The sequence below is a fragment of the Siniperca chuatsi genome, linkage group LG10, assembly GCF_020085105.1.
Source record: "Siniperca chuatsi isolate FFG_IHB_CAS linkage group LG10, ASM2008510v1, whole genome shotgun sequence".
Taxonomy (NCBI): Eukaryota; Metazoa; Chordata; class Actinopteri; order Centrarchiformes; family Sinipercidae; genus Siniperca; species Siniperca chuatsi.
The window spans coordinates 24365095-24375747 of record NC_058051.1 but is presented as its reverse complement, the minus strand read 5'-3'; positions in this window follow the sequence as shown (position 1 = coordinate 24375747).

The following is a 10653-nucleotide window of genomic DNA, read 5'->3' as shown; positions in this document are numbered from 1 at the left end:
TTATGTGTTGATCTCTTATTAAACTCTGTACACAACATTTTCATGTAATACTAGGTTAAAGTGAAGCAAGTTACCTGAAGTTTACTGAATTATGAACAGAATTAGTACAGGCTAGTACTGAGGCTAACCTTTAGTTAATTAAATACATCTAGTTGGTCGTGCATGAAGAGCTTTCTCTGTTAAATTGTCATCCATTTATTTGATTGGTCGTTTGGTTGCTAGGCAGCGTAGCATCCATTCATCCCCACTGTACTCTGCATCTCAAACTCATTCACTTCCAGCCGCCTGCCCGAAGACAACACCAAAGGTAACTCGGTGTTTGGCAAAATGTTCATATTGAATGGTTATTAAGTGGCGTGGTGTGTGTTCAATAGTTGCAGCTAAATTCAAAGAGCTGGAAGAGCGATTAAAGCGGTCTTTGTCAAGTTGTTTATAGCGCTGTCCCGTGCAGGAATTATTGGTGTGGATGCTAACATTGTTGCTGAACGGTCAATATCGCTACACGGACGTTTGTGCTGATTAAAGTATACTTAATACATATTACTGTATTGCGAATGCGGACAATTTATTAGCCTAATAAACGCATGAAGTCACTGAAATGATTTATTCATTGTTAACTCCCCTTTTCGTGCCTCTTTTTTGCACCAGTACCACACTGTAAGATTCACAAGTTTGGTTTCAACAGAGACGCCATTTTTAAATGTCCTTTTAAAATTAGACCTCTCACATATTGACCGCTGATATCACCATTACATGTCGATTGTGAAGTTGGGATTTGTCTTTAGACATTTAGCCTTTAATACTATATATATATATATATATATATATTGAATTGTAGGGCTGGGCAACAATTCACTGTTTATGTTTCTCCATATTTGTCATATCTTGACAAAGCTTTCATCGAGATATTGGTTAACAGTTCTCATGTCTAATGAAAAATCTTAAAGGAACAGCTCACCCAAAATCAAAAATGCATATTTTCCCTCTTACCTGTAGTCAGTCAGTGATTTGTTAATTTTTAACAGGGGGATGGCCCAATGGCAGCACCCAACGATTAGTTGCTACTTGTCACTTTGATCATGAAGGTGGTACTATATAGAGTATATATGCTACAATATAGTATAGAATTGAATATTTATTTTATATAGTTTAGAGAATTTTATAGATCCATGACGACAATGACAGAAGGACTGAGAGAAAAAGGGACAATTACAAATCGGTCTGCTACTTCAGCGCCATGGATTTATTACACTACAGTTAGGCTACTGATATTTCAGCACCATGGTCAGGGCCATGGACTCTAACTTGCACAAACCTCAGTCAGATAAAGGGTCAGTGAGTCAGGCAGACTAGACTGTCTCTGCACTCTCTCTGCCACCTGGGGGGGTGTTAACAAGGGGGATGACATCACCTACTGCCTGTAGAGCTATTTATCGATCTAGATTGTTTTGGTGAGAGTTGCCAAGTTTCGGAGATATCGGCCGTGGAAATGTCTGCCTTTACTCAAACTAATCCACAGATTTGTTGTGAGCAGTTTCATGTAGGAACTATTTTCTTTCTACCGATAGTTTCTACATGTGTAGGAATTTTGTATCTCCAAAACTTGGCAACTCACAACAAAACATTCTAGATGGATAAATAGCACTACAGGTAAGAGGAAAAATATGTATTTTTAATTTTGGGGTGAACTGTACCTTTTAAATAGGTTAATAATTTTCTGGAAATTATACATTAAGACATTATGAAATAACACTCATCAATAAATAGATACATAAAAGAACCAATACAGTAAATAAAGTATGAAATAATTTGATAACGGCAGAGGTACTGTAATCTGCATTCTATAACTCGGTGTTTGGCAAAATGTTCATATTGAATGGTTGTGAATTAAGTGGCGTGGTGTGTGTACAATAGTTGCAGCTAAATTCAAATAGCTGGAAGAGCGAGTATAGTGGTCTTTACAAATTAGATTTAATGTAACTCTTAAAATGTTACATTAAATGTAATTTCATTTTATTTATTGAAGTTTTATTAGAGTTCATTTTTATTTCATTATAGATATTTTTATATCAAAACACCATTTTTCAAGAGTCTGTTTTGATTGCATAATAGCATTTTCTCCATTGACATTTTATTTCATAATGTCATTTTTCATGACAGTTCCTGCGGATATACCTTCTGTTTAGGATGGATTGCATTTCTTTAAAACCCTATGACTCCATTTGACATTCAGTGATTAATTGCACCTCAGCATTCCTGTTCAGGTTTTATAGATTTATGTGACATTTGATGACAGAATGACATTTTCTCTCAATTTTCCATTGGGGACTTGCAGGACTTCCTGTTTCCTCAGCAAAGCCCTGAATGTGTGTTGTTTGACCCTCCTAGACTGCATCTTTTTGTCCATCAATACCTCTTTTGGCACACTGCTTGTTGGCTGCATATTGCATCAAGTGTTAAATTCTCTTTAGGTATGTTTTTTAAGATGAAACACAATCTTCACTGTGTTTGTATATTTAACATCCCCCCTCGGTAGATTTGAGAATCCTACCAAAATGCTAGAATACAGGTCACCTCTATGTGATGTTTTGTTCTATGGTGGCCTGGAAAATGAGACACAAGTTTATTTACTGAAAAAGCACAATAACAGTATTAGCATCAAGAAACATAGTATTTTAGATTGTGTGAAATGAAACTACTTGAGGAAAAGTGAAGATTTTGAATTTTAAGGAATGATCTCATACCAGTTTTCTAACAGTAGACGTTAGAAATTGGATCCATCTCATTTACTGACAATACTGACTATTTGTCTGAGGTATTTGAGAACGATGGTGTTTATTCATGTGATATCGCATTCTGAGGTCAGAAAGAGAGAATGTATTAGTTAATATTTTGTCTTTTTTTGGTGTTATAGTAGGCTATATCTCTTGGAGTTCAATTTTAGTATTAGATTAGAATTTCCCTGATACCAGAATTCTGTTTTAAACTCTGATAGCCAGTGCCACACCATAAAGACAAGTGCTACTGCTAGGAGAGGTGTTTTCCCTGCAATGTTGTTTATTGAATGCTTCGTGCCATCTTTAGTGGTGCGTCTGGTTGATCTGCAGAACTGACTGGTATTTCATTCTATTTCATGGCTTCCTGCCTTCAGTGAATAAGCTTGCACCAGGACTAACTTTTTTCATATCCGCTGACCTCTTTAAATGTATTAATGTATTTGACATGAAAGCAAGAAAGCCTCAATTTACCCAAAAACAAGTGAGTAGGAATGAATACATTTACAATTTTTTTATTATATATTGTAATACAAACTTGCTTCAATTGATTAAATGAAACGTGTATATAAGGACAGTCCCTAAAAAGAAATGATTACACAGATTTTAGTTTTCTAAAATCTGTCCCTCCTTTGCCAATGAGCTTTACCCACCCCATCTTTGCAACCCTTCATCCTTCAGTGCGTCCATCCTGGATTTCTCAAGCTACATTTGCAGTCCTGTTTCTTCATCCTTTTCCTTTTATCTTCCCATCCCTTTACTTTTCCATCCTCACCCCATTACTTTCCACATACAACCCTCCCTTCTTTCATCTTTATGCTTCCAGTTGAGTGCCTCTGTGTCTGTCACTATGCTGGCTGTGGGAGCCTGTGCACTCAGAGGTTTGTGAGCTCTGGCAGCCAGTCCCTCCACACAGCAGCCTCTTCTATTATTAAATGTAACAGGACCTTTACTTTTACAGCTGAGCAATGTTAGGATCTCTGCTCAGTGTAGGAAGATTTCCCTGTTGAAGATGATATTCCTTCATCCCCCTTGAAACCAAAACAATAGAGGAGAAAACACAGACTTACATTGTTTGTTTTTCTGTATTATTATTCTTGTTCTTCTGCAAAAGCATCATAAAACCACAACCTCTTTGTTAATTCATGAGGTTGGTATTTGGCCAAGCAACAAAGAAAAAGAAGATGGGCTCAGATTGGAAATCTTAGTTTCGGCTGTAACACAGAGTCTGGGAGGATGAGCAGTGGAGAGAGGCCTCAAGGCAGCAACTAATTGGCCCCTGCCAATGTCCTGGAGTGGGGCAGTTTGAATTCATTGTTGTGTAAGCATTAATCAGATCTCACATGATAAGCAATTAGTCTGTCATGAATAAGGTAAAATCACCATTAGCCCAAATTGTTTTTGTAGCTATTTTGTTTCTGTTAAATCAGTCATAGGGATAACTGATTTATATATATTATTTATATTATTATATATATATAAAGTATGAATTTTACATTAGGAGGTTAAAAATGTTAAATGAGATGAATCTTTAATTGTGAGCTGTCATTTGCATCTTTGTGTCATCACATTGCAACAGTGACAACTGCAAGAAAATCTGATCTGTGCATTTTAGTACATATTTGCACCAGATGTCAAACTCTGCATCTATTGTACATGTAAGGACTTAAAAGCACATGTTCAAAAATACAATAAATGGTGTAAATGGTAAAACAAAATGATTTAGGTCTACTATGATGGTTAGAAAGTGATGGAAATCAGTATAAAAAAACAATAATTTTTGAGTGCATATCAAATCATTTTAAAGTAATAATCTGTGACATTTTCATGTAAATAAATATAGACACTTTTACAGTAAAATTCAAACAATACTGAAATACTTATAGGCTTTAGTAAATGTTTAACCAAATCCCACCTGTGTCCAAACTGCTAATTCAACATATTAAAAGAGTACTCCACTGACTTAGATTTGCACTCCTATGACATTGTCGGTCTCACAATGGACAGTTTTTAAAAAGTACCAAAATTGATGTCGGATACCAGAGATATCTTCGGGTTACGGACGTCTGGTTAGCTCACTTCTTTCAAACTCCACACCCCCAGATTTCTTTTCATTTTCAAACTTGTAGTCTTCAGCCCCAACCGACGTTGACTCAAGTAACATCACATAAGGCAATTTAAGACTTTGCACAGCTCCCTCTGGAGGCTTTATACAACTCTCTCCACATATGCAGTAGTACTTCTGAAGACCTGTAAACAGACATTGATGTGTAAAATTGGAGTTCCCCTTTAAGCCTGTTTCAAAAATCAATCCTAGTTGGCCTGAGCTTCAGTTCTGCAGAATGCTAATACATTTTGTATAATCTTTCCTCACCTTCACTACTGCTGTTTACCTGCTTTTATTATAAAGCATTATGATGGCTACACTGTGCTGAAATTCTGCAACAAGTCTGATAACCAAAACTAACAGACAAGACCATATGACCATATCTCTTTTTAATGTCACTTCACTAGATGCCTCTTTTTTTTTTTAGAAGTGACCCTAAAGTTTCATTGATTACTTTTAAGGCTTTTCATGAGCTAGTCTGTAACAATCTATCTGAACTCATGGTGGTGTACTGTATGAGCAGGGTGCTTTTCTTATAGGGACAAAGCAATCACTTAAATTAAAATTAAATCACTTACTTTTATTGTTCTATAGTCTTATATACTGTAGTCTATAGTCCCTCTCTGTTTCTTCCAGTTGTTTTATTCCTATGACTTGTCCCTTTAGCTGATTTTTGTCTCTTTTATTCACCTCAGTAGACTATTAAAGGCATGGAGAGCCTTGCAGTTTCTCCACTCATGAGCCTCAATTGCATATTAAAGTCGAGTCAATTTCCACTCAAGCTTTGCCAGATTTCACATGGATTATTTATATGCTGGTTTATGTGAGGCCATTGGCTGCTCCTGAGACACTCCGCGCTTTCATCATCATACATGTAGGATGCCCCTTTGGCACTGTGTCAAACATGCAAGTCTGTGAAGATGCACTCTTTAATGATGCAATTTACTCTGTCCTGTGCTCTTGCCCTCTCACTCACTCATGCTATAGTTTGATGTCTAATATGTTATTGAACCCTTTTGTAAATTACAGCCCTGTCTGTGATGTCTGAAATACAAGCCTGTGCTGTAATTAATATAGTCAGTGGGTCAGGGATGAGAAGCTGCATTAAATTAAGGTGTACGGTGTCATTGTAAAGCTAGGGAAACCTGACTGATGGGAACATGGAGAGAGAATGATTTATGTGATTGGACAGCAGTGATATTTTATTAGCAACTAGATCCTGCTCATTATTTTGTTTTTTTTTATCATGAATTTGCCCCCTTCTCCTATATTAAAAGTTAGTGTTGTGTTTTCTTATGTGAAATCTTAATAATAGAGCTATCCTCGTACTTTTGCAGGCACAACAAAACAAACAATATTTAAAGCCTCATGTTGATACTTAACAGTCTGTTTTTAGAAATTGGATACATCATTTTCTTCCCTGTTGAATTATTCATCTGCAGACTACATTTGTGTGCATTCTCTGCTCAGAGGAGGATGTCAGTTGGACCAGTGCAAACAGCTTATTAAACCGAAAGTGTACTGTCTCTTTGATGGGCTTTGAATGAGTCACCCATTCCCTGCCTCTGTATCTGTGAGGCTTCTATATTTGTTCTTGATTTTCATCACAAGTTGCCTTTGTACTGTTGCCCATTCAGTAGCTTCAAACCTAAACCGAGTGTATAGGCATAGTCACTGAGTTTTATTTGAATTGGTTTACTCAGTGATATACCTCACATCCACTCACACTCGTCGATGTAAGCCTTATAAACATTCAGAAGAGTGTCTTGTTATAGCTGTAGTATCTTGAGCCTGTGGTTCTTTTAGTTACTTCTTCTGGGGGGGGAAATCTTGTATCAAAAGTCTGTCCTCATCACCTCCATCTTGCATGATTGGGTTGACTGGAGAAACACTGACCCTGAAAAAGAACCATTACTGAAAAGTTATTTTCAATGTGCCACAGCTCTTCACTAGATAGACTTGTTCAACCACACAGGAATTCCTTAATTAGGTTTTAATTAGATGCAATATACTATCATTGTGACTCTATTTTTTGTGTGAGTTATAAGCCAGGGAAGCATTTAGATAAAAATTAATTAGTACGCTATAATATTTAATGCCCAAATTTTAAATCACAGGGCACGTAGGTGAGTACTGTAAAAGTAAGCACATTGCGCTGGAGTATTGCTGCAGCACAGGGTTTGTATGAACAGGGCTAACATGATATCTGACTATTGATTTATCCTCCTTGATGGCTCTGTCTAGTCTTTGTCTCTGCTCCCTTGTTTCAAAGCAAATAAACAAAAAATACACTCTTTCACTTGGAAAACATTACAAATGGAAACATGACTGAGTTTAATTTGTGTAAATAATACAAACTACAGGATAGATAGATGCTGGGATTTAAATATTTATTACCCTTTAAAACATTTTTTGCTGGAATGAAAAGTATTATATTTCAGCCTTTCATCAGGCACCAAACTGCTAAATGTCACCAACTCTCTTTAAAACATAGAAAATGATTTATGGTTTCAAACCAAAGTGGATTTTCACAATCACATGTAGCCTTGTGGTGCTCAAAGCATCAAAATAATACATTTGAAAAACTCAACAGCAATGTCTCTTTCCAGAAATCTTGACCCGGTTACTTAAGATAATCCACAGATTTGTTGTGAGCAGTTTCATGTAGGAACAATTTTCTTTCTACCGATAGTTCCTACATGAGTGCCAACTAGTTCCATCATATTCAGAAAATGCAGACATCTCTACGGCCGATACCTCCAAATGTCGGCAATTCACACCAAAACAATCTAAATGGATAAATAGCACTACAGGTAAGAGGAAAAATATGTATTTTTTTGTGAACTGTCCCTTTAAGACATGTTATGGTAGGGAATTCTTAAACTTACTGCAATTTAGCATTGAGTCATCATCCGGAACAAATGGCCCACCTTCTTGAGGTAATATGAATATTCATGAATCTACACAAAAAAGTTATTCTCGATTAAGCATTAATTCAACATATATGACACTGTGCTGTTCCTCTCTATAATGATTTCATATTGTTTCTTCTCTGCACCACTGAGCTGTATAACAGATAGAGAATAGATACATGGCTTTGAAACTGCCATGATGACAAATTTGCAAGGTAACTTTTAATATAAAGTATTGCAGATATGGATTAGCTTGGTATGAAGGATGTCTACTGCAGACACTAAGCACATTTCCTGACTCAACACTCCAACCCCCCCCCTTCTGGGTAACACATGCAGAACTTTGCCTCTATTTTTGGAGACACCTGCTGTTCCCATGCAGAGGCTCTGACCCCCCACACGCACTTTACTCCATTAGGTCTATATCTAGCTGATGACAAAAAGTAAATGTCAAACCTGACAGAAGACATGAGCAGTGTCAGGGTTTAAATGATTTGGCCCATTTGATGCATTGGCGAACAGAAGTTACCTAACAAGACGTTTTAGGATTTTCTCTAGGCTTTTTAGTGCAGTTACTTCAAGTGTTTTTTAAAGATTACCCTCAATCTTGTAAGAGCCCCTCAAATTGGCCTGACCTAAAAACAGCAATGAAATCATGCATGGAAGGAGCAAAAACGTATGTTCAATAATTTCCGCTGAAGGCACTCCATCTGCCAGCACAACCTTTAAGACCAAACTAATAATGTAGGGTACCAGCTAAAATTAACATTAAAAACACTACTTCTACAGTTCAGGGGCCAGATAACCAAGATTAGAAATGAAATGTTATCAAACTTTAATCAAGATAATATGCAAAAAAAAAATAAATACTACCTTCACATATTTGCAACAGAAGCTTATTTTAAAGGATAATTTACTAAAATTACAATTTTGCTATCAAAATGCCTTTTAATTAGTAGTCATTTTTAGGAAGCAAAAATAAATTACAAATTTTATGATGTGAATTTTTCCTTACTTTTCTTGTTAATGTAGAATTTGATCAGCTCCTGCTAAAGTTGTTAAGCAAATTACAAGACAGTAGGAATTATCCTGGAAAAAATGTTGTACCTCTTGACAGTATAATATAATTTACATCACAGTGTCCAGGAGAGGGCACTGTTACTCTGCACGCTCATGACCATCACTGTCAGTAATAACTGCACACGCATGTAGATTTTTTACAACACTTAAAAACACTCACAGCATAAAAATGCACTCTTTCTTATTCACCTTTCCAGTGCAAACATTTCCAAAATCCACAAACAGCTAATTGGATTGGTCAAAACTGCAATAGTGGTCAGTGGAAATGAAAGCTATGAAATGTACTATTCCCACTGTTGAAAGTTGAAAGCAAAGGGATTCAAACTTGCCCTTTAGCTTTTTGGCATTTCTCCACCTGCTGAGGGGATTTAAATTTGAGTCTGTCTCTGCTTTGGCGAGTCATCTATTGATCACCTGGCATGAAGACAAAGTTCCTTCTCAGTCGCAGAGTACCATCCATCACGGAGCTGCCTGGGACACAGTGGAGAGATAGCATGACACTGAGGATCCATTATAACTGAAATAGATCTTTCTCTGCAACAAAGATCAATGAGCAACATGTCCCTCTAACTGTTTCCCTCATCCTGCATCGGATCATATTTGTCTGAAGAAGATGGACTGCTATGAGTAATTGATTTTGAGGCTAATACTTTAAAGAAGTCCCTAATAAGTCCCTATTATTATTATTAAGTTATTGGTAACGCCTTAGATCAAGATGATGCCATATGTGATTCAAAAATTAGGTATGTTGATTTAAAAAAACATGCATAATCACTCTCTTGCCATCTAGTGATTATAGCCAGTCTCTCACCAATTAAATGCAACAAATGGGAACAATATAGGGAACTAATAATTGCATTCAAACCTCAACAGAGTGGAACGTAAAGTAGATAGGGCTCACTCGATTCGAGCACATTTCAACAACACCTCTTTTCTTCTGCCTTGTCCACCATAATATCCTGACCCTCTAATGAGAGACTCTGAAAGGCCACAGTGTGTGTTTTAGCCCACTCCCAGCCAGACAGTCAACAACCTTAACTTCTTTTCAACTGTGTTATTTTCAGCCTTCTGCTAGAGGAGTCTACACTCCAAGTGTGTCTACAAATCTAGCAGAGGATGTGGAACTGATGTAAATTCTACATAAACTAAAGAAGAAGTGAGAAGGAGGGCTGAATTACATAGCAAATACTATTAAATATCCCTTCAGTTTCTTTGAAGTGACAATAAAGTAAAATCAAGTGAAGTAGTAGTCCCTCCTCTGTTCAATGTGACTTGACAGGCAATTTGAACCATCCAAAACTAACAAATAGCTACAGCTTTAATTATATCTGCCGTAGCTTCAGTCATGCACTCTTACACTCAGTCAGCTACTGAAATTTGAAAAGTGTAATGAAAATGAAATGCTCACAGAGATAAGGCTCAGCTTATTTCCTCATGCTTCAAAGCATAATTGCCCTTTGAATATTCACTCCCTTCAAATATTTGTATACCCCTTCCTCTGCAAACTCACCCTCTCCAAATATCTAAGTGTATGTGTACCTCTTGTTCAGTCAAGTATCTGGAAAATATTTAGAATATATACATTGGACATAGGCAGTGTGTTCATGACGATATTGTATAAATATTGTGGAATGATTAACCTCGTTTTTAAAGGGGCTGTTCATTAGTTCAGCTTCTACCTTTTTAGAGTAGAGGTCCTCTTCAAACAAAACCATCGACTGCCCGGCCTCCTCAGCCCGAATATTGATGATTATAATAACCTCTACTAGGTAAAAAGAAT